We start from the raw sequence: 25,114 nt of genomic DNA, 5'->3' as shown, positions 1-25,114 counted from the left end.
GGAGAAGACTATATATACACCTCTGAGGCGAGGCTTTGCTTTGGAGATCACTTATGGGAAGAGTTGTATGATTTGGCCATATGAGACTCTGGGCAGCCATTGAGCCCCCCGGCTTTGAAAACCCAGAGGTTGGTGATTCTCTCTATAACTAATTCTATGTATGTAATGGTCAGATAGCAAGAAGCCCTGTCTGTTGGTTTGTTGAATTGTGTTGTTTTCTCTGTCCATATTTTTTGTCTGCTTCTAACTTCTGAAGTTCAGGGTGTTGACTTTTCCCCCTGAACTAGGTAAATGATATATGTTGATGAAAGTAAGATTGTTAACCCTTTTTGAGTTGCTTTCCTTTAGAAAAGCAGATCAAAGAACCTGTGCTAGCAGCCATCCTGGGTATGCTAGGGTACCTGCTGTTACAGGACAATAGGCAATTCAGATACTATTCAGGCTGCTTATCCATACAGGGTATTGAACTAGTGTTACAATCTATCTCTCTAGACCTGTGTGGGAAATCTTAACTCTTTTAAATGGTGATAACTTAGATCCAGAAGGCAAGAATTCAATTTCCAGATCTGCCTCCAACTAGCTATGGGATCAAGTTCTCAGCTGTAAAATAATGCTTATACTTTCTGCCTCACAGGATGATACAAGGGCAATGTTTTTTAAACTCCACAAAACTATGCAAACATAAACCATCATACTTGCCACGCTTGCTATTTGTACCACATCTGTAAATATAATAGTTTAGGAAATTTCTAATGAGGAAATTTTACCAATGTAGCCATTGTTTTGTAATTTATTGTCTTAGAAACACTGGGATGCTGGAAGGATGAGTAACTTGTCCAGGGTCACACGGCCAATATGTGTCAGATATAGAACTGGAACTGAGGTCTTCCTAATTCTGAACCAGACTTTCTATCTACTATGCCATATTGTTTCTAAAATTAGAATTATTAAATGTCAATACTTTAAAGATAGCACTTTATATTGGTGTGCATACTCCCTGCCCTGATGCATACTGCATTTTATGCCTTAGGACATAATCTTTTTGAATTTCTTTGGGTGTAGCTAGGTCATGTAGTAGAGTGCAGGTCCTGCAAGCAGGAAGACTTGAATTAATTATCCAGGCTCATGACACTTCCTAGCTGTGCTACCCTGGGTAAGTCATTTAGCCTCTGTTTGCTTCAGTTTCCTCATTTGTAAAATGGAAATATTAATAACACCTTTGTCTCAGGAGTGTTGTGAGGATTAAATGAGATGAAGTGCTTAGTATAGTGTCTGGCATATAATAAGCACTATATAGACATTACCTGTCATTAATATTAGAATTACTATTTATTTATTACTATTATTATTAATTATTAATTATTATTACTATTCTGTGATTGAAAAAAATCATATATATAATCAAACTTTTTACTTTTGCTTTTTTGGAGGGGGGGGAGGGCAATTGGAGTTAAGTGACTTGCTCAAGGTCACACAGCTAGTAAGTGTTGTGTCTGAGATTGGATTTGAACTCAGGTCTTCCCCATTCCAGGGCCATTGCACCACCTAGCCATCCCTTATAATCAACCTTCTTGTGATAAGAATTTCAGAACTTATGTAGGGTTACCCTCAGAAAACAGATATAGAATTCTTTGTAGAGAATTCAAGTAAACTCCTCATACTTTTAATGACCATGAACAAAACATATGTCCTTTGCTGCCACTACACTATATGCATTGTATTCACCAATTAGAATGTGTAACCTCCTTTTTTCTGTTTAAAATATGAACAAAAAACTCAACAAAACAACAATTATAATAATGTAAATGAAGTTCATGATTTTGAACACAATGCTCTCTTTTTCCCCTTCCTTATATATTCAAATATTAGTGTTTCGTTAAGTCAACTCAGAAAAAGGAAATTTAAAATATGTTTGAAAGGGGCTCCTCCTAATTTTCTACTCTTGTTCCCTGGGTCCTTTCTGGATAGTCATTGGGAATTTCATTCAAATTGCTATAAGCTTTTGAAGTGTTCATATAGTTGTTTGTGCAGCTAGTTACCATTTGGGTTGGGATATTCTGCTTTTTGTTATAATAGATAATTTGGTATAAAGACCTGAAGAAAAAAGCAGTGATCCTTGCCACTGAACATCTAATAATGGATGATATCAGAAATTATAATTTTATTTCTCTTTTAGATGGCCTACTGACTTTGATAACCATAAATCAATTCTGACAGAGCAAAAGAAAAATATGATATCATTATACCACAGTTGAATTCTGGAGGTATTCTCACAACTTCATTCATTATGGGTGTTCACCAGGAAAAATCTGGCAGAGATAAAGTTCATTATAATCTTTTTGTCATGTTCATTTTTTTTTCCCCTTAATTTTAGGAGAACAAATTGGCTAGAAACCATAACCTGCCCCTCAGTTTCTTCTTATAGAAAAGCAAGGTGAACAGCTTGAAAATCCTTGGATATGCTCATATCTAGAATAAAGCAGCATCTGACAACATTATCAGTCTCAAAACAGTTGTTCTATAGTCACCAAACAGTATCAAGTTTTCATATTTTTTAACTTTGAATTTTGCAAACCAGATACTAGGAAGTAGTATACTTTGGTCATCTTTACTCTGAGTGAAAGTCTTTTCTCAATTTATTGTTTTTTTCAATGTTTCTCTCACAGCTGTCCTTGCTGATGTACTTTTCTATTAATAAAATTGCTCATATCATAGCATCCTGAAGTCAAAGTTCAGTGGGAAGAATGTGTTAAAAGCTACACAATAGGGGTGGCCAGGTGGCTCAGTGAGTAAGAGCACTAGCTCCAGTGTTGGGATGACCTGGGGATTGAATCCGGGATCTGACACTTAGCACCACACCCAGAAATAACTGGCCGTGTAATCTTGAGCAAGTTACTTAACCCCGATTCCTCATAAAAAAAAAAGTTAAAAAAAATAAGAGCTACACAATACCAGTCTTACTCTATACCTTTGGAGCTAAAAAAAAATATATCACAACATATTTGAAGCATATCTGAATATAAAGAAATATGTAAAATAATAAAACACAGGAATTATCAAACTAAGGCAGCTGTAGAAAGATTAAGACTTCCTCAAAGCAAGTTGAAAGAAAAATAATTTTGTTCAGAGAACAAGATCAACTTGTCAAAATCTAAAGAAATAAATACATTTGGGACAGGCATACTCCACTTCACTCAGAAACAGGGAATAAGCCATTGCATTTGTTAAATGTAACCAAAAGTATATTACTCTCAGGTAGCATCTAAATTCCAGAGTTCCAAAGATTAGATCACAAAATGGACCCTATACATGGACTCACCTAATAAGTATACCAACAAAGGAGTATTGGACAAATAGTTTAGTAATAAGAATATTTTTTGTGTAAATAAAGGGATTTCTAATGGCAATTTAGGATGAGGTCATCATCAACAGTAATTGTGAAGTGTTATTATTAAAAAGTCTGAACATAATGATCAATGCAGTTTATACAAAAGATTGGTCAAAGAAAAAAACAAAACAAAACAAACAGAAAACCCTGTGAAACCTATCATAGCAGGAAGAAAAAAACAAACAAAAACCTGCAACCACCAAATATTTATTTATAATATTTAAAAATATTAAATAAAATAGTAATAAATATTAACAGTAGTAATAATACTACTATTATTACCATACACCATAGTAAAAATAAAAATCTTTAAAAGTCCTTGACAACTAAGGCAGTAAACTACATGAAAACCAAAACATCACCATACACTGAACTGTTTTCTGCCATTGTTCAGACATAACATTGATGCATAAAAACTTAAGAATGATATTTTGAATAATTGTTCCCATTCCAAATACATATAACTTCTAAGTTCTGTGTAATAAAAAACCTTCAAAAGATTTTAATTTATCAGGAAAAAAAAGTCAAAGGGGAACAAAATGAGGCGTGTATAATCCTTGTCCTTCTATTTGCTCCTAAAGTTATAGTGATTATGCTCTTGGTAAGACTTTAGAAGGTGATTTTACTTAATACATCTCTTTACAAAAGTCTGAATTTACCAACCTGTGCAATAGTATACAGGATATTTTAATAGGATATCAATGTAGTGACCTCTCACAGGATAATTTTAACTGAATTCCAGTGAATAAGAGGACATCATTTTTATAGTACTAATGCTATTATAGTACTAATAAGCTTGAATAGCAATATCTGTCACACTGCATGAGATGAGAGAATGCAACAATATACTGCAGGGGGTGAAAGTTCACTAATCCCATATAGTTTGCAATTTTTCACATGAACTTCCCTTCTGACTAAGGTTATGAATTCCACTTTTGAAGTTCTTACTTGGATAGAAAACCAGTTGCTAAGTCTCATTTGGCACATTTTTCATCTTGGGAGGAGTAAGAACTGATAAGAAGGTTTTTGTTTTTTTCTAACTTCTACTTTGGGTTCTTTTTGTAGTTCATAAAGCTTCTTCAAAAACTCAGTGTATCATTCTGCTTTCCATGAACAGCTGGATGGAAATGTCTTTTCACATCATTCTTGAAAACTACTAGGTTTGTATTTATCCCTCCATTAGACGGTCATTATGTATGTATTTGGAAAACTGTCTCATGTGGTTAAAGCTCTGATTGATTAAAAGTGCATTTGTTGGTTTAATACTGGATCTGAGAGTTTTTTGTACTTTTAGCCTGTTCTTACATTCTTCAGTATTTTTGTGGTTTTGACAATGACAGAATGAAGAATGTTTGCTAAAATTCCTGACACTTGATGCTCTTCACAGAGGAATAATCAATTTGCAAAAAGACCTGAGGTTTTTTGTTTTGTTTTGTCTTTCCTCTTGGAGAAAAAAAAAACATACTCCAGAATTCAGCCTGGAGAAAATTTCTATTACATTCAAATTGGCTAAGCAAGAGGTGGGACAGTCTGGATTATCTGATTCTTTATTTATTCTTTTGCTGTTTTCCACCATGGATTAGATCTTTAGAGTCTGCTCTGGGCCTTCCTGCTAATAAAAGCTATAGACACAGTGAATAATTAAGAAGCCTATGCTCTTCTCCTGATTGAATAGTTTAAACAAGTTATGAAATTCTCTCCTTCTTTCTCCTTTCCTCCTCACCTACTGCTTTCCATTTTTACTTCTTTTGTCCCTTTTCCTTCTCTTCTCTTGCCTCCTGTCTTTTTTCCCTCTTAATTTATAAAATTAATCAATAAACCAATCAAAAAGCATTTTTAAGCATCTATCATGTGCTAAGGACTGTATTAGGTTCTGGAGATACCTATGCAATAAACGTGCAAAATGTGCAAGCTTCTAGCAGTTGAAGGAATCAGGAAAAGTTTCATATAGAAAATGATATTTGAGTAGCATCTTGAAGTAATGTTACAAATGTTACAAAAGAAGCAATCCTTAATCTCAAGAAGCTTATAACAGAGGAGATAGGAAAGACATATATGAGTGTAAATGTGACTGGCCAATGGGAGATCTTTCCTTAGAGCATGTACAGTTAGCTCTGCTTTTTTCAGATCATTAGAAGGCAGGCTTTCCTTTAACTGAACTTGCTACTAGCCCTGTGGGATGGTGTGTATTGGAAAGACCTGTAGTCCATTGTAGGGAATGTGCAGTTATGACTGTTTCTGGTCAGCTAAGCATGTGGTGAAGAAAAAAATTTGTATTAGTTATTGAGATGGCACAGAGAAAACCCATTTGGGGGCACCTTGGTCCTTTTTCCCTTCCCTGTGTGTAGGGAGGAAGATGAGTTTACTGTGGGGGTCTGTATGACTAACTGAAGAACAAATATAATGAGAATAGTACAAATTCATGAAAATTAAATATGAGGTAGTTTGAGAGTAAGGGTTCTAGCAGTTGAAGGAATCAGGAAAGGTTTCATATAGAAAATGATATTTGAGTAGCATCTTGAAGAAAGAGATTTTATGGAGAGGTAAGGATGAATTACATTCCAAGTATGAGATATGCCAGTGAAAAAGCAGGAATATAGGAGATGAAACGTCCTGTAAGGAACAGAGAAAAATCAGTTTGGTTGGATTGCTGAGTTCAGGAGGATGAGTAGTGCCCAGTGAGACTAGAAAGATATATTGAATATAAAATGGTTATAAGGTTTTAAAAATTTTTAAATGAATTTTAAATTGTACTAAAAACTGGTGATCTAGGTTTTTCATCTTTTCCCTTCTCTATTCCTCTTCCTTTCTCCCATATCTTTGTTAGAATGTCCTTCTCCTCAGCATCTTAGTATAATTATGCTAATTCAAAGTACATGGGCAGCACTGGAAACATGCTTCCAAAGCAAGACCAGCTTTATCTCCTACTCAGGAATCCAGGAGTACCCATGGGAGGTTAGGGTTATCTGTCTTTAATGCTATATGCTCAAGGCCCTATTCCAGGGTGTTCTTCCCAATATCAACTGCTAGTGACTAAATGATGCTAACATCTTTTAAACAATTAGTATTAAACAATTTTACAGAGGGATATTTATTCAGAAGATAAAGCAAGAGCAGAAGCACTGACCTTCTCCCACCATGCCTACCCTTCCCTTGCTCTCACCAGACTGGGGTGGCCACATCTTCCCCACCTATCATCTCAGTTGCTGGGATGAGTGGGCTAAAACTTAATATAGTTTCTACAAGGCATTTTTCCCATTATTTTCAAATCTGGGTAGCCAATGGACAAAATTATTGTTGTTGTTATCAATCCTTTATTTTCAAAGAGGACCAATGACATTGTGAGGATGATGTCCTGACTTGCAAATGAAGTGGATTTAAGTGAGGCAGGGCCATGCAAAGTCACCAGGCTCACTCTCTTCCATAATCATAAGTGTCATTGCAAGATATAGGTCAAGACCACTGGTAATGTTTGAGGATGCCGTGGGAGACCCTGGCCTTTATAAACTAAGGTCTTTCCCAGGTCTCAGTTTGTTGGAGGCAAAACCCATTCAGTGATTAATGGCTAGGCAAGAATTGAAGCAAAACTTCCAAAAAGAATGAATCTGGGAGGGGAAGACTCTCAGAGTTTCTGGCCAAAACAGAAACAATTGTTATTTACGCTGACTCTGCGCCATTAAAGCCAGGACAACATAGCTACACCATCTTGGTCTGAGAGATGGGTGTGGAAGTTAATCCACCACTGAGCTGCACTAAAACAAAACAAAACAAAAGACAACAACAAAGCTCCAGGAAGGGCTGGCTGCCAAATCCAGCACGGATCTGAGGTGTGGACTCTTCTCATTGCTCTGTTTCATCTTTTTGATTCTTATAATTTCATAGCTGTCTCAAATTCCATTTCACAATAAATGCACTGAATAAACATAAAGAGAACAATAGTCTCCATATCATTCATCCCCAAACAGGAAAGAGAAGACACAATGAGGCAAAGAAAAAAAGGCCCATATTCATGGTCTACATGTTGGCCCTAGATTAAGATTGGCATTTGACTTTTCTTTTTCTAGAAATTTACAGTATGTGACTTTTTCTCAGGTGTAACCAGTTAGGAAAGAGAAAACAAAAGCCAAAAACCTCACTTTTGCTTTTAATGTCTTTTGAATGCAGCCCAATTGCTTATCAGTTAGCCATTCAAATGTCCATCTCTTTCTCATCTAGTTAGCAGAGTAGAACCAGCTACAGAATGTCTGTGCATGCTACAAAATTTACCTTGGGAATGCATCCATCAGCGAACCCTTATAAAGATTGGGCTTATTGTCACATAGACAGATATGTGCATGCAAAAATATGAAGACACATACATACATGCAAAAATCGAGTTTACTAATGAGCCATTGCCGAGATTACTTTCCATGTGCCTTGTTGGAGGGTGAGAGATAATTAGGGAAAACATTATCTTTGAAGCGTCACTTCCAGTTTGGCAGATGGAGATCAGCAGGGAAAGTTTATTTCAGTAATGTAAGATGATCTGAGAAAAAGAACAAAAAATGGAGAGAGATAAGAAAAACAATCAAGGTAATCAAGTGTTAGCTAATATAGCTTTGACTGTATGTACGTTAAAACCTTTAGATTTTAGAACTGGAAGGATCATCTATTCAACCCTCTCTCTCAATTTATAGATGAGGAAATTTGTAACTAGACAGATTGAGTCTGGTTACAGAACTAGTTAGTGTGGGGATATAACTGGGACTAGGTGCCAGATTGCACAAGTCCTAGTCTACTGTTTTGCTAAACAACACACACAGACACACAGACACACACACACAGACACACACACACACACACACACATTTAAACATTGGCTCCCAGTTATGGCAGGTTGAAACTTTACATAAGCAATGGCCAAGCAAAGCCAAAAAAAATGGCTTGCAAAGATCAAGGGAATGCTGTGAGGTCAGTAAAGGAAACTGACAGCACAGGTCTAAAGCAATCCAGTCAATGAAAATAAGGGGAAACATTTCTGGAACAATTCAGTAGTCTTTCTTCATTTTGTATTCTCTTTTGGCACAACTTCACTGAAGAAACTGGCATTGGTGTTTCTTTTATCATATGGCTTTGTATATCTGGAGACCAGGTGCAAGAATTTGGTTTTGATTGTCATCCAATAGTAACTCGGCTAATTCCTGCCCTCCCCTCTACCAGCCCTGGGTGCAGAGAAGGGTGTGGTAAAGATGAAGTAGATCTGGGTGGAGAGAATGATCTTAGAGAAGCCACCTGGAAAGAAAACTTATTGAACAGAGTGGAAAATGTGATGAATTAAGAGACAAAACTTAATTTTCTCCCCTAGATATCCTACTGATAAGTTTCAAGTTCTCCACCCACTCAGTTTCATTTTATTGGTTCATGGTGTAATGGTAATGCATATCTTTATTTTAGGGAGCTGTTAGTTTGTATTGACTTCAGAGGCTGCATTTTTTCCAAGGGTTGAGCCATTTTGAGCCCCAGTGAAAAAAAGCAAAGGGTCAGCACAATGTGTTTAAGCATTAGTTCATTCATATTCTTGCCTCAGTAAAGAAGAGATTCCTTTGCTGACACCAGACTAGAGGAGCAGATGACTTTTTCCACTTCCTGGTAGGATCTATGGGCACTATTTAGGGATGAGAGAGGGATTACAACATTTAAATTGAATCCTCAGTTCTTTGCTCAATAAAATGGAGCTCTAGTATTTGGAGAGTGGATGGAAGCAAATATGACCCACTGGGGATCTACTTTGATCCTTGTGGTTAGAAAAATTCTGGTAAGGGTACGGGGACTAGCTTATTAATTTAGGGGTGGTAAGTGTGGGCATGGAGCCCAGTGGAATCATAAATTTCCCACTTCAACCTCAGACAGGCAAGAGTTGCAGAGGCCTCTGTCATATGTATTGTGGATGAACAATTTACTTGGAGATCATGGGAATTATAATGATATGATAATTTATAGGATTTTATATGAGAAGTTACTTAAGATCTCTTGCAAATGATCTTTCCATTTCTATAATTTCTTAAGTAAAAGCACATTAGCCTATTTAAACTCTTGATTTAATCTTTATTAACTCTAAACTAATACCTTAATTTAATGGAGATAGTTGCCTGGACCTATGATGTCACCAGTGAAAAGTATTCCCATAGTGGAAACTACCTCTATATCTATGGAACAACTCATTTCTAATTATAATTTTAGAGAATTGCTTAGGGCAGTAAGAGATTATATGAGTTATCCATAGTCACATTGCTTCTAAGAGGCAATATTTCAACAGAGGATTTCCTGAATTTGAGACCAGCACAATGTCCTTATGCCATTCCAAAACAAAACAAAATATGATGCTATAATATGATTTACAGTAATATATAGTAGTTTCAGGTCTCACAATTAATGCTATTTGTGCTATTAATCATAATTTCACTGTTGTGTGCTTTTTAATAACATAACAAATCCTTTCCCTTGCCTTAACACAGGTTTGTAGATGCTATCAAGTTGTGTTTTCTTATTAGACAAATATGTGCTTTGGGGCTCTTAAAAAACAAACACACAAAACACACCTTTGGTTAAATAGAATACAATTAACTAAAACCTTCAATTAACTGTTATGGTTCTCTTTGTTGTCAACCATAACAAACAAAACAATGCAACAGATTTGGGGAGAAGCAAAACCAACGAAAGAAAGAAAATATGAGAGATAACAGTAATTTCAAAAGGAACTAAAAAGATCTGGCACCAGTTGTTGCCTCTGACACAAACTGGTTCTGTCACCTGCAGCAAGTTGCTTAACCTGAATTCTTTGACACTCTGAGTTATGCAGAAGGTATTGACTTGAAATGGAAGTGGAAGATTCCTCATACTGGTAGTGAATTACAGATTCACTAATTACAGATTCACTAATTACTAATTCCCAGTCTCAAAGGTCATTCTACATTAAATTTACTCAGTACTTAATTCAGTGGATAGTCAAGAAGATATTTTATAAACTATGCAGAGTTATATAAGTATAAATTGTTATCATTATTCAAATCCTTCAATGTCATTTGATTAGGAACATAATTTTCATGATGTTTAATTCAGAACAGAAGTTCTAGGTACAGTTTATTTATTTATTGTCTTTTTGTAGGAGGAAGGCAGGGCAATTGGGGTTGTGACTTGCCCAAGGTCACACAGCTAGTAAGTGTTAAGTGTCTAAGGCTGCATTTGAACTCAGGTCCTCCTGACTCCAGGGCCAGTGCACTAGTCAGTACACTACCTAGATGCCCTACAGTTTATTATCCATATGATTTGTTGAAATGTACTTCTGTATCTTTTGAAGAGTGGGAGAGAAAGTACCAGTACTTATTCTTTATGTATGTGTATTTATATGTTTAAAATGATTCTTACAAGACTTAATAGTGGTATAACAAGGGTAGAGTGACTAGAGTTTTGTTCCAGGCTGAACTTTTAGAGGAGACTGGAATCATTTTAAATCAGTAATCCATACATAGGAGGCAGCTAGGTTGCTTAGAGGATAGAACACTGGGCCTGGAGTAGAAAATACCTTAATTCAAATCTGGCCTCAGACATGCACTACCTGTGTGACCCTGGTCAAGTCATTTAATGTTGGTTTGTTTTAATCTACTGGAGAAAGAAATGGAAAATCACTCCAGTATCTTTGCTAAGAAAACTGCAAATGGTGTCATGAAAGGTCAATGTGACTGAACAACAACATATGTTATACAAACAACAGTACTTAGCATCTAGTTTGTAAGAGTTACTCAAAATGATAGACGCAACCAAATCATGGGTTACCCTTTATTGTCCCACACCTAAACTGAAGAATTGCTTTGTGCTATTTGCCGCAGGCAGTTTGACCCAGGGAACAAAAGTTCTGTATTTAGAATCAGAAGCAACCTTAGAGAACTTCTTGTACAGGTACTTGGAGATAAATATTACTGCATTTGTTTTTCCTTTGATATTCTGGTGCTCTGGTTGCTATGTAGTTTGTCATTCTTTTATGCAATTTTCTCTCCTAATTGATAATTAATTTATTCTTTTCAATACTCTGAGAGAGCTAATGGAAGGTCCTGCTGTGGAGTGTGATTTTTGTATACTTTTTTCTCCCTACTTTTTACAATGTTTACACACATTTCATTTTCACCTAGTATTCATTAGCTCAAAGAGAAACTGAAAAGATTGCACAAACAAGTACAAACAAATTAAGATAAATGCCATTCATATTATTCACTTGCTTATACACAAGTGGTTCCCTCTGGATTTAAATGACTTGGGAACTAAGGCAAATTGGATATACAGATCCGTTCTTGTCATTCTGTAGCTAAAGAAAGGAAGTTGCACCTCACCTCCTAATGATGAGGGTAAGCTTGTGTTTAGCATACAGCAGTAACTAAATAAGTGCTTGATGAGTTGAATGAAATTAGATTTTATGAATGTTTAATTTCTTTTTTCATGCTGTAGATTTTGAATTCAAATCCACAATATAACAACAACAAAAAAGAATCTTCAAATCATTACATTACAGCTTTGGAGAGGACACATATTTTCTGCATAAGTGTGAACATTTTTTTACTCAATAATTAAAGGTTCTGATAATGGAATCTTATCTGGATTTTGAAATAATTTTTTAAAAAAGCTAAATTAAACTCTACACTTACAGCTTTCTTATTATCTGGTACATCAAAATTTGTTTTTGTTATGTTAGCTACATTCAGATAATGTAACTTTTTTTTTTCCTTTATGAAGCAGTTGGAGTTAGGAAACCGAGAGGCCAAGAGATGACAGATGTTTTGCCCCATTATATTGAAATTCCCACATCTGGAGGGATAGGAGTAGAGTATAAAAAAATACACAAAAGTCACAAAGTAAGAACAGAATAACTAGACAGAAGAGGCAGATATTTTATGTATAAAGGTCCTGGTCTATTTGGGTACACTCCAGCCATGCAGTTGCAGGGACTTTACCACTACCATTTTGAGGAGACAACTTATGGGAGAGTTCAGGAAAAAAATGAAGGATGATAGAGCTTTGCTGGTACAACTATACTCTCTAAACTGCTTTATAGAGTCAAGATGCTAGAGGTGAAAAGTGTGTCAGATGTCATCCACTCAAACCTTCTCCTTTTATTGATGATAAAACTGAGGTCCAGGAAGGAAAAGTAATTTGTCCAAGTTCAAACAGGAAATAAGTATCAGAGGCAGAATTGAAACCATTTTTCTATTTTAAAACACTGCTGGCACAATGGTTCCCCTCAACGTCTTCCTTGAGACCAGGGACTATCTTTTGCCTCTTTTTGTATTCCCAGCACTTAGCACAGTGCCTGACATATTGTGGTTGCTTAATAAATGTTTATTGATTAATAGATTGATGAGATAGCAAGTTTCAACATGGAACTCATAGCTTATAACAAGACAGTAAGAGGCTGACATAGAGACGTGAATAGTCAGGGATTTAGGAGTAAGAGAAAATTAAAGATTTTTATAAAACAAACAAGTTTTTACGAAGCAATGGTCACAAAGGGGAGGAAGTATTAAGCTGTGTCAGGTACTATCTATGATTATCCTTGAAATTTTTATTTAAATGTTATCATTTCTCAGTTTTTTGTAATGAAACTATCTAATTAGATATCCTTGCAATGAAGCAACTATGCAACTATACCAACAGTGATTCATAGGTTCAATTTAGGATTTCAACAAAAAATCCATCATTCAATCAACAAATATTTATTAAGTGCACTGAGGTAACCACTGAGATTACAAAAATAAGTAGAGATGTAATCAGTGCCTCAAAAGGCAATGAAGGAAGAAAAAAGAATTTAAACATGAAAGGAAGCTGAAAAGAGTGTTTTTCAGGGGTAGGTCACATAGATACCAGGCATGTGATATGGTAGGTAGAGAAACTCAGTATTGCACCCTGGAGAGAAATGAGATGTGCTCAGCCTCAGATCCTTTTTTTAACTAGAGGTTCTGTGAGGAGTTATCCAATCAGGGGGAGAAAGCACAGGACAAAGGATTCTTTCAAAGTATGAATTCCAGGGTTGAAGTGAGGTTTCAGAATGAAGAATTGGGGCATAGTAGAGGAAGTCCAGAGGGCAACCTGAAGAAGAAGGTTAAAGTTGATTGCAATGGTCTGGAGAATTGCTACCAAGGTATCATGTACACTGTATATTTGTTGTTAATATTCCCTAGGGTTAATGTAGAAATGATTAGGGCTTGGAGCCATGGAGAGTGGCCTTTAATAATAAGATAATCCCTATCTTTGACCTAATCCTTTCCTTTCCTTTCCTAATCAGAGCTATAGAACTGGAAAGTACTTTAGAGACCTTCCAATCCAATTTCTGTATTTTATAAGAGAGGAAACTAAGAACCAGAAAAGGCCAATTTTTTGGTGTGGTCAAAGCTGAACAGGGAATAATGGATAGAGCTAGGAATTAAATACAGGTCCCTCTGATTCTACATGCATTCTATTGTACCACATTGCAGACCTTTAAAGTAGTTGAAATATCACCTTACTGGCTGACCGGTTCTGATAATTATCATGCAGTACTCATGTACATGATTCCTAGCATATTAATTTTGACTGATTTATTACATGTTACTTTGGAAATATGTTTTGATTATATTTCGTGTTTTTTGCTGGGTCAGACAGTAATGAGTTTACCAGTAATGATGACCAATTGACTTTTGTCTTCAGGACAACCTGAGGTACAATATTTTGTAAGATATTATTATTGATGATATGTTGATTGTTATTCAGGGTAACAAACAGTGCTTAGAGAGAAATGTTTTAGCTTATTTCTAGGGACATTACAAAGATTAAGTTAAAATGAGAAAGAGGAGAGCACTTTATTGGACTTAAATCTAGAGACTAGAAATTATGGAGAGCACACAGTAAACCACTCTGTGCCCTTCAGTAACCTGCAAATAAAAGGCATTCAATTACATTTTAAAAGGTAAATTTGAAACCAATAAAAGAAAATATCACTATAGTCAACCTGTGGCTTACATTGTAAGAGAAGGTCATCAAGTCAAATACTCTGGATGGATTCTTTAAAAGTCTGGCTAATTTTATAGCCAGTAATAACATCTGTAACTATGAAAGCAAAAGTAATTATATCGACCATCGAATCTAGTTTTTCAGGGCACAAGCTGATGGCCTATGGGGGTCGAGGGGGAAAAAAAATCCTCTACATGAATATTATGGTACAATTAGGTGTGCCATGTTTCTCTTCCCCCCGCCCCACCTGCCTTGGTATCACATCTATAGTTCATTGACTGTACAAAAGCCACACTGACATGTCAAAGAGTCCTAATCTATGTCTATCTGTTTAGGTCCTAATAGGACCTGGAAAAAGAAATGAGGTCTATCCAAGATGGCGAATAAAAGAGTTAGAAAAATTGAACTTTGAATGAAGGGGTATATGAAGGAGAAGTGTGAAAGACAGTAGGTATGGTTCGCCACATTGATTTACTCCATAATTTATTGCTAGCCATGCTGAACATAGTACGAAGGAACACTGTGGTTCATTTAATGCTACCCACTCTCCAAACAATGTCACTTGATGGAACCTGAGCTCACTAAATGAAGGATAAATCATCTCTTTCTGTGGTTTCTCTGCCTTTTTCTCTTGTTTTATTTATAGTTATTCTGAAACAAAGCTTTCACTTTTTTTCATTGGAGACTTTTACTAACCATATGAAGAAAACAAAGCCCAGAGTCTATTTTTCTCCCCTCCCCATTTCCTTTCTTTTCTCCCTAATCTCAATGAAAAGCACATCTTTGCCCACGTGCATAATTGAAACTGTTTAGCTTATGAATACAAAACATTCATTAGGGAAGGCAGATTTAGATCTTGTGCCAGCCCTACAACTTGGCATGAGTCTTTCAAGATTTTTAGTGTATACTGTGAGACTTCTTTTCATAGTTTCTCATAAGATGTGACTATTTGAATTCCTACTAGTGCATTTTATGTCTTGCTACTACCTTGCCCCTGTCACCACATTATACCAAATTTAAGGGGAATGTAGCGACCATATAACTAGGGAGGGTAACCTAGTTAAAACTTAGAAATTCTCATTGAATTTTCAGGAAAATTTCAATTCCATAGTGATATCCATAATTATATACATACATATATATGTGTATGTTTACATATGTATGTCTGTATGTGTAGGTATGGATAGATAAATAGATTATATAGATGGATAGATAGATGATAGATAGAGATATTTATACATAGACATGAACACACACAATGTTGAGCAGGAGCTGGTATTAATCCAGAAGGCAATAGAAGTTAGGAAGACAAGAAGGAAGGCGGGAAGGAAGGAAGAAAAGAGGAAAGTTCAAATGAAATGAAAGCAAAAAATTAAGAAAGTCTCTTCTTACTATAAGCAAAAGGGGGCATAAAAGGAAAAGGGAAAAATAAAGCTATATGCATGGGGGCATAATTTTGAAGTCCAGAGAAAGTCAGGAACAGGTCTAGATGAGGGATGAAGACAAGTTGGTTTGGGGTCCTTTACAAAATGGAGGTTTCAGGAAGAATTTACCAGTGGCAGAAGAGCAAGGGGTATTTCCTGAAAGATATTCTAGGGTTAGGAGGCTGTAGGCAGGGTAGGATATTTCAGGGTATGGAGGACTCTAGTGATGACAGTTCTCTTAAAAGAGGGTCCTGGAGGGAAAATGGGCTGAAGTATCCTACTTGATATTATGGTAAATGAAAAACAGACAATGAAACTTGAAGATATAACTCCAAGTATTTCAAAGCTACTGCTAGATTGCAAAGGGACAAAGGATCAGCAAGTGAACATTGGGGACCCAACCAGCTAAATTAATTGAGTGTTTGGAGAGCAAGTCAAGTGCTTTCACATTAAAAAGTTTTTTTAAAAAAGTAAATGAATTTAAAATAAAAAAATAAAAAGAGAATATGGTAAATCAGTCTTACATATCACACATGTCCTAAATTATACATACAATACTGTTTCCTATATATTATATATAATATACACATGGGTATATATGTGTACATATATGAATATATGTATACAAATATGAATATATATGTGTATATACATATCTATACACACATATACATACATACATATATGGAGAGAGAGAGAGAGAGAGAGAGAGAGAGAGAGAGAACCACTTCAGTATCTTTGCCAACAAAATCCAAATGAGGTCATAAAGAGTGGAGGGTAGATCGGAGTGGGAAAAGACTAGATGTAAGGAGACCAACCAATAGTCTATTCCAATAGTTCAGGGATGAGGTGATGACAGCTTGCTCTGGAGTGGTGGCAGTATCAGAAGAGGAGTATATAATAGATCTTACAAATGTAAAATTGATAGGTTTGTTATTTTTCACATTGTTATTGTTTTATGTTCATCTCACTTCCTACTCCAGGCATATTTTTCTTCAATAAAATCTCTTACTCCACTTTACCCAGGAGCGTCATGGTCCACAACTTGCTTCAGTATGCTTAAACTTGATATATATCTCGTCATTGTTCTTTGCATAATTGACAATTTTTATCTTCTGATATGATGATACTCTGTTATGCACAGTCATAGGTATATCCTGTATTAGATTGGCATGAAAGAGAAAAGCTTTTGAAATCAATTCATAAAAGTGTTGACCACTGTCATGGAGACACCTTGTTCAACATACATAGAAAATAATGAATGACTCAATAAACATTTATTAAGCACCTGCTATATGCTGGGCACTGTGCTAAGAGAGGGAGAGTTCACATCTGGCCTCTGACACTTACTGGTTGTGTGATCCTAAGTAAGTTACTTAATCTTGTTTTCATCAGTTTACTCATCTATAAAATGAGCTGGAGAAGGAAATGGCAAACCACTCCAGTATCTCTGCCAAGAAAACCTCAAATGGAGTCACAGAGCTGGATGTAACTGAAATGGTTGAACAACAAAGTGAAAGCTTCCTTTTTAAGTTGGAATTTAAAGGAAGCCTGAGAATTTTGCAGTTGGAGGAAAGGAGGGAGAGCATTTCATGGGGCCAACCAAAGAAAATGCTTTTAGCTAAGAGATGCAGTGTCTTGCTTATAGAACATCCAGGGAAGTCAGCGTCACTGAGTCAAGGAGTAAATATTGGGGGAAAAGTGATAAGAAACATTATAAAAAAGAGAATATGAAATTATGAAGGGCTTTGAATGCTAGATCATTTTGTATTTGCTTCTGCAACATAAGGGTCCACTAACTATGATGGAGTATTAACATTCTGGGTTCTAAGAAAAAAGAAGTATCTTCTGTAACCAATGTATCTGGAGGAAAGATTTAGGATGAAGTTGGGTAGAAAAAGCTAAATAATTAGGGGGTTGTTTAGGCATATATTCCAAATTCTTTATTTCATAACAATGAACACAAATGTTGCTAACATTTTTGCATCATATAAGATGACCTCTGAAGTTCTTTCTAATTTTAGGTTTCCATAACAGTATAATGTGGAAACCATTCATCCAGTTATGGGAAAGAGTATATGTATTAATAAGTATAATATAGTAATATTATAGTACATATAGTATAATATAGAAATATCCTTGAAAACCCATGAAATTGTTGATTCTCAGTCATAAGATGATATTAAAATAATTGCAGAAACTATTTATGAAAACTTCGGTGAAGGAGGATAGTTAGAAATAGGCAAATTTATAATATCTTTGGAATTATCTCTTCCTCTGATGTCAAATACATGCTTGACTTTTGTTCTTGAATTTCTCTCCATGGTTAGATCTTCATAATCTTCCTCAAAATGACAGTGTAACTATGGCTTATAATGATATGATCCTCGAGGAGGAAGATTTAGTTTGTATTTTTTATACAGGGATATAACTAATTATTTAGCTAAAATAACCTACTTTGTTAATAAATATTACATAGAACCAGATAATTCTCAGGTAAATTAGAAAGTATATATCATTTCATAAAATGTGAAGTGGAAATAATAGGCTTTCTTTGCACAAATCATTCCTTGTCTGCTCATCAATATTGAGGATTCAATTGCATTTTTCTTAAGATCTACACATTGAAAAAAACATAAAATAATGATATGTTATGAATCCCTTTTGATCTCCTAAACTATTTCCACATGACCACAAACAAATATTGTGTCAGGTATTAAAACTGTATTATGTAGGTATGACTTTTCATCTGAATAAGCTACATGCCCCTCCTTGTCACCTTTGTCTCTATTCTCCTAAACTAATATGTTGGGTTACAACTTTCTGGTTTTGTGTCTCTCTTCCACACCTACTCCACACATTCAATTCCCTGCTTAGGTTGCCTTTAATTTAAATTTTAATGACTTCTCTATATTAATGTAAAAGTTCATTAAACAGAAAGGGGAAAATATTTTGGGGGTATGCAGTGAAAGAATAAGGATATAGTTTAAATTTTTTTTAATTTTGCTATGTATTCATAATATATATTCAAAAGCACAAATTAGGGATGGAGCCAAGATGGTGATGTAGAAACAGGAAAACTCCTTGCACTCCCCCCATAACCACCTCAACCTATAAAATATGACTCTAAACAAATTTTAGAACTACAGAGCCCACAAAGTGATAAGAGAGAAACAAATCACTCAATGAAGGCAGCCCAGCAGGCTGGCAGGAAGGGTTCATTGCAGTGGGCTGGGAGCAGACCCCACACCCACCTAAGCCTTCGGTTTTAGCCTCAGGGCGGCCCCATAGGCACAGGTGAAGGGACTTTGGAAGAGTCCACACCAGCAGCTGTGGAGGTTTCCAGAATTATCAACCCATAAATGCCAAAGGCAAAGTAAAAGATCAGTGTGGCATTTGGGAACAGGGGTCTGGGAGTGCAGTCCAGCCTCTGCCCCCAGAGCGAGAAACAGCTGAAGTGTGGGGGCTGCTGTCAGGGCTGCTTCAGACCTCCTGGCCTACAGATTGTAGGGGGACCAAGTGACCATTCTGAGGAGTAATCGCTCTTGCTTTAACCTGCTTGGATCTGGATCATTGCCTTGGGTGGAGGTACTGGGAGGTGTGACCAGGTGCCAGAGGCTATGGAGGCTTCTGAGAGGTTACCCAACTAATAGCTCCGGCAGCTGCAAAAATCCCAGCAATCTGGGACAAAGCTATCCTCTCTGGAAGCAGAGATGTACCATGGCAAAAAGCTCAAAAGTCAAGTAATTAAGTGGCAACATGAGCAAGCAAATGAAGCAAAGCAAGAACAGCAGTCAAACCTTAGATTCCTATTTTGGGGACAAAAAGGATCAAGGCATGGAGTGGGAGGAAGACAATGAAGTCAGAACTCCTGTACCAAAAGCTTTCAAGAAAAATATGAACTGCTTACAGGCCATAGAGGATCTTAAGAAGGATTTTGAAAACCAAATAAGAGAAGGTGAGGAAAAACTGGGAAGAGATATGAGAATGATGCAAGAAAATCATGAAAAGAGAGTCAATAACCTGACTGAAGAAAATAACACCTTAAAAAATAGACTAACTCAAATGGCAAAAGAGGCTGAAAAAGCCAACGAGGAGAAGAATGCCTTAAAAAGCTGAATTTGCCAGATGGAAAAAGAATCTCAAAAGCTCACTGAAAAGAATCACTCCTTCAGAATTAGATTGGAGCAAATGGAAGCTAATGACTTTATGAGAAATCAAGATACTATTAAACAGATCCCAACAAATGAAAAAATAGAAGGCAATGCGAACTATCTCACTGGAAAAACCACTGACCTGGAAAATAAATCCAGGTGAGAAAATTTAAAAATTATCATCTTTCATGAAATTCTCAAGGAAAATTGCCCTGAAGTTTTAGAACCAGAGGGCAAAATAGAGGTTGAAAGAATCCACCAATCACCTCTTGAAAAAGATCCCAAAAAGAATACTCCTAGTATTATATTATTATATTATAGTCAGGTTCCAGAGTTCACGTATCAAGAAGAAAGTATTACAAGCAGCCAAGAAAAAAAAAATTTGAACATTATGGAAACATAATCAGTATAACACAGGATTTGGCAGCTTCTACACCGAGGGATCAAAGGGCTTAGAATGTGATATTCTGGAGGTCAAAGGAGCTGGGATTAAAACCAAGGATCACCTACATGGAAGAAGTGAGTATCATGTTTCAGGGGAAAATATGGTCATTCAGTGAAATAGAGGACTTTCAAGTATTCTTGATGAAAAAAACTAGAGTTGAATAGAAAATTTGGCATTCAGATACAAAAAAGCAAGCATGAGAAGGTAAACAAGGAAAATAAATCATAAGGAACTTATCAAAGTTGAACTATTTACATTCCTACATGGAAAAACAATAATTTTAACTTATGAAACTCTTCTCAGTATGAAGATAGTTGAAGGGGATATAAATGTGTGTGTGTGTATATACATACATATATATATATACATACATATGTTTATATAGGAGGGTATATGTGTGCATGAATATATATGTGAGTATGTGTATATATGTGTACAGCTATACATAGAGGGCACAGGACCAATTGAATAGGAAGGGATGATACTTACAAGGTGAAACTGAGAGGTGAGAGAGAAATATGAGAGGAGATAGGGAGAGACAGAATGGGATAAATTATCTCATATAGAAAAGGCAAGGGAAAACTTTTACAACAGAGGGGAAGAACAGGAAGGCAAAAGGAAATGAGTCAACCTTACTGTCATTGAATTTGGCTTAGGGAGGGAATGACATACACACTAATATAGGGTATCTCGCCCTACAGGAGAGTAACAGGAAGGGGATGAGAAAGAGGACGATGAAGGGGAGGTCAGGTTGCGGGGAAGGGTAGTTAGAAGCACACACTTTTGAAAAGGGTTAGGGTCAAAGTAGAGAACAGAACAAGTGTGGGGCAGGAGAGGAGAGAGGGAAATATTGTCAGTCTTTCACAATATATCCACTATGGAAATGTTTTACATAGCTACATATATACAATCTATATCGAATTGCTTATCTTCCCAGTAAGGGTGGGTGATGAGGGAGGAAGGAAAAGAATCTGGAATTCAAAATTTTTAAATAGAATGTTTAAAAAAATTCATTATTATTATTATTTACATGCAACTGGGAAATAAGATACACAGGCACTGGGGTATGGAGATCCATCTTGCCTTACTGGAAAGTCAGAGGGGGATGGAGGAGGATATAGAAGAGAGCAGATTGGAGGAGGGGGTATACAGCGGGATTGCTGTTTTGGGGTTGTGGGTAGAGAAAAGAGAGGGAGAAAATTTGTAACTCAAAATCTTGTGGAAATGAACATAAAGTTTAATTAAAAATAAATAATAAAAAGCATATATTAGACATCTTCTATGTGTACTATGCTATGTGTAGGAAAAATTAATTTTTTAAATGAAACATTCTCTCCCATCAATAAGATTTGTATTATACTGAGTAGATATTTCATGCACATAGATAAATATATGGCACAATTAATATTAGCGTCACTTTAAATAGTCAATATGTTCACCTTAAAATTCCTTAAGTCTATAAAAAAGCAACATCACAATGAATCACTTATCCAGTGAGTCAGTACAGTATTTGGTTGAATCACAGGTTATCCTCTTGTGTCATTAGTCCCAATTCTCTCTGGCACAATCATGGTATAATGTTCCTATGGGGCTCCATGTCCCCATCACAAGGTACCCAGTCTTTAAAACCTCCACTCAAAAGTCTGTAGTTTCAACTGACATTGCTGTCTAGCTATAAGATATTAAAAAGAAAAGAAAAGAAAACATAAGATCTATAGCCTGTACACAGCTTTAGAATGACCAAGCCATATTAAGACTCTTCTATTTCTCTGAACTATGACTCTCATGGGTATGATTCAAGTATTTTGCATGTCATGATGACATAATTTATCAAACATAACAAAAATGATAGTAAGTCAAGTACCTGTCTACCTCAACCCAATTCCACCTTGCTTTCTCAGATTTTTAGGGTTTGGTAATAGGAATTTCCAGAACCACTCACACCTATAACTTTTGAAAAGGAGCAATGAAACGAATACACACACACATGTGTGTGTGTGTGTGTGTGTGTGTAGTTTTGTTTTTATAGGAATATATAGTTATGTTTTTCTTCTACATCACAGACTATATCAAAGGAAATCAGAGAGAAGAAATCAAACAAAACTTATTATACAAGTTACACATAAAGTACTATATTTGAGGCAGATAGGGCACAAACAACTAAAGGAATCAAGGAAACTGTATTCAGGGGTAGGACAAAAATTGAGCCTTCATGGGAGTTAGATATTTCTAGATGCACAGATGAGGAGGGAGAGGAGTCCAGTTGTGGGAGACAGTCTGTGTCAAGATGAGGCAGCTAGGTGGATAGAGCTCTGTGTCTAGAAGATTCATATTTCTGAGTTCAAATTTGGCCTCAGTTAACTTACTAAGTGTGTGATCCTAGGCAAGTCACTTAAACATGAGCTGGAGAAGGAAATGACAAACCACTCTGGTGTCTTAGCAGAGAAGACCTCAAATGGGGTCACAAAGATTCAGACATGACTAAACAACAATAACTATGTCGAGAGATGGGATTTTACCTCTAATTTTAGAAGAGAACTTGAGATCATGTAATTGAAAATCTTCATTTTACTGATTCTACTGGCCAATGACTAGAACTATGAGAAATATTTTGAACTTATAGCAAGTATGGAGGCAGGGTCTATAATAAGAGGAAATACCAAGTTTTGAAACTACCAGTTATTGTGTATTAACTTGGGATATTGAGGCAGGGGAAGAAGGAGACAGATTTCTACTCTAGCACTGTTCTTCCCAATTTCTCTTTCCATAGTATATGATCCAGACATGTGATCTGGATCCTAAATGCATACATCCCTTCCTTTACTCCTTTCTAAGAACTGTGGGTACAGATGATTTTAAAATGTCCTTCTGCTGTCCCCTACGATCTAGAGAGAAGATGAGAGGAGGATACAATGACTGGAGCCAGATGACTCCACAAAGGAGGTATTTATTTTATTTTACCTCTCATTTTACTAATTTCAATAAAATATGTGATTATGATACATAATTATAGTATATGAGATACTACATCTACATAGGACTTCTTCAACCTTTTGTGATGAGGTAGGGACCAATAATAAATACACTATGATTGAAAGTTTTATTCAAAAGGACCAGATTATTTATAACAGCTGACATTTGTATAGCACTGCTTTTCACATATCATTTTCTTTGATTCTAACAATAATGCATTACCACACAGCATTATAATATCATTATTTTATAAGTAAAGAAACTGAAATTCAGAGATGTTGACTCATTTTTTTTTAAGCAATCGGGGTTAAGTAACTTGCTCAAGGTTATATGGCCAGTTATTTCTGGGTGTGGTGCTGAGTATCTGAGCCCAGATTTGATCCCCAGGTCATCCTGACACTGGAGCCAGTGCTCTTACTCGCTGAGCCATCTGCCTGCCCCTAAGCAATTGGGGTTAAGTAACTTGCTCAAGGTTACATGGCCAGGTGTTTCTGGGTGGGTGCTAAGTGTTTGAGCCCAGGATTCGATCCCCAGGTCATCCCGATACTGGAGCCGGTGCTCTTACTTGCTGTGCTACCTGGTCACCCCATGTTGACTCATTATTATCATAACTTGTTGAAATTAAAGGTGGTATTCAAATATAGTTTCTTTTTGACCAGCATTGTTTCCATTAAATACAGTTTTCCCATGGATTTCATGAATCAGGTGGCATTGTACACCAAGAGGTTAGAGTCCTGAGGGTAAGTCAATGGAATAGATAGGGCAGGTAAGTATAGTGTAAAGTATCTTGATGTCAGTGAAAAGAAAAAACAATTGAAGTAATATCATATTTAACTGAATTTCTGGACGGAGGGAAGAATTGGATGATGACATCCAAAAGTAGACAGTGACAGCATAGAAGGAAAGATATGTGATTTCAAGTTTCTGCACATCTTTTGATGCTTTCTGCTAAAGTAGAACTAATAAAAAAAATTCCTTGGTAATAATTTTATTATTCAGGAAGTGTAAGTTGGTATGAGAGCAATTGCTAGGCTAGCCTTAACTTGAAAAAATCAAGAGCTAGTTCCTTAAGTAACAATCATGAAAGGAAGGGACTAGGTGAACTTGGACTGCGATAACACAAAAAGGGAAATATGTCTAGCATATTCTGATATGTACTTTAGAATTTGAGAGAATTTTAATGAGTTTAGATAAAAAGATAGATGCAATTCTAATCTACTTTTTTCTACTAAAGTATAAAGTCTTTGAGGGTAGATCCTGTGCATCATTTATTTTATGACCCATCCTCCCCAATCCCCACGCACACCATCTGCTTTTAATATAGTGAGGAATACCATGAATGATTATATATTTTTCCATTATAATATATATTTCCAATATAATATATATATTATAGATATATATATTTTTCCATTTCTTTATTCAACAAAGTCTTATGCTCTTCCAGGTAAAATTGTTTGAGCGGTGATAACATATGTAAGACTCTGAATTATTAAATGCTTCCGGGTTCATTGGATTGGGATAACTTTTCCATTCACTATGGTTATTAAAAAGTAGAGAAAATATAGAAGAAATGGAGATTTATACCAAAAGCATCTGCATAACCAATTACGTGATAAAGGAAAAAATAGAAATAAAAATAGTAGTATTTGGCACTTTGGTGTAATAAAAAGGGAGCTAAACTGACCAGTTTGAAATTCCTATTCTGCCACTGACT

At 35.9% G+C, this 25,114-nt stretch overlaps 1 long non-coding RNA gene across 1 annotated transcript in view; it reads left to right on the top strand.

Moving 5' to 3' along the window:
* The first annotated feature begins 8 nt into the window (after nt 1-8).
* LOC138164084 (uncharacterized) overlaps nt 9-25,114 on the top strand; it is a 45,420-nt gene continuing 20,314 nt past the window's right edge. Inside the window, exons 1-3 of the long non-coding RNA XR_011168989.1 lie at nt 9-128; nt 4,454-4,548; nt 23,314-23,367. This is a non-coding gene — a long non-coding RNA (uncharacterized lncRNA). The remainder of the gene's footprint in view (nt 129-4,453; nt 4,549-23,313; nt 23,368-25,114) is intronic.

Source organism: Petaurus breviceps, unplaced genomic scaffold, assembly GCF_028583685.1.
Source record: "Petaurus breviceps papuanus isolate PSGF00001 unplaced genomic scaffold, PetGlider_PUasm1.0 189, whole genome shotgun sequence".
Lineage (NCBI taxonomy): Eukaryota > Metazoa > Chordata > Mammalia > Diprotodontia > Petauridae > Petaurus > Petaurus breviceps.
This window is presented reverse-complemented; position numbering and strand designations above follow the sequence as displayed.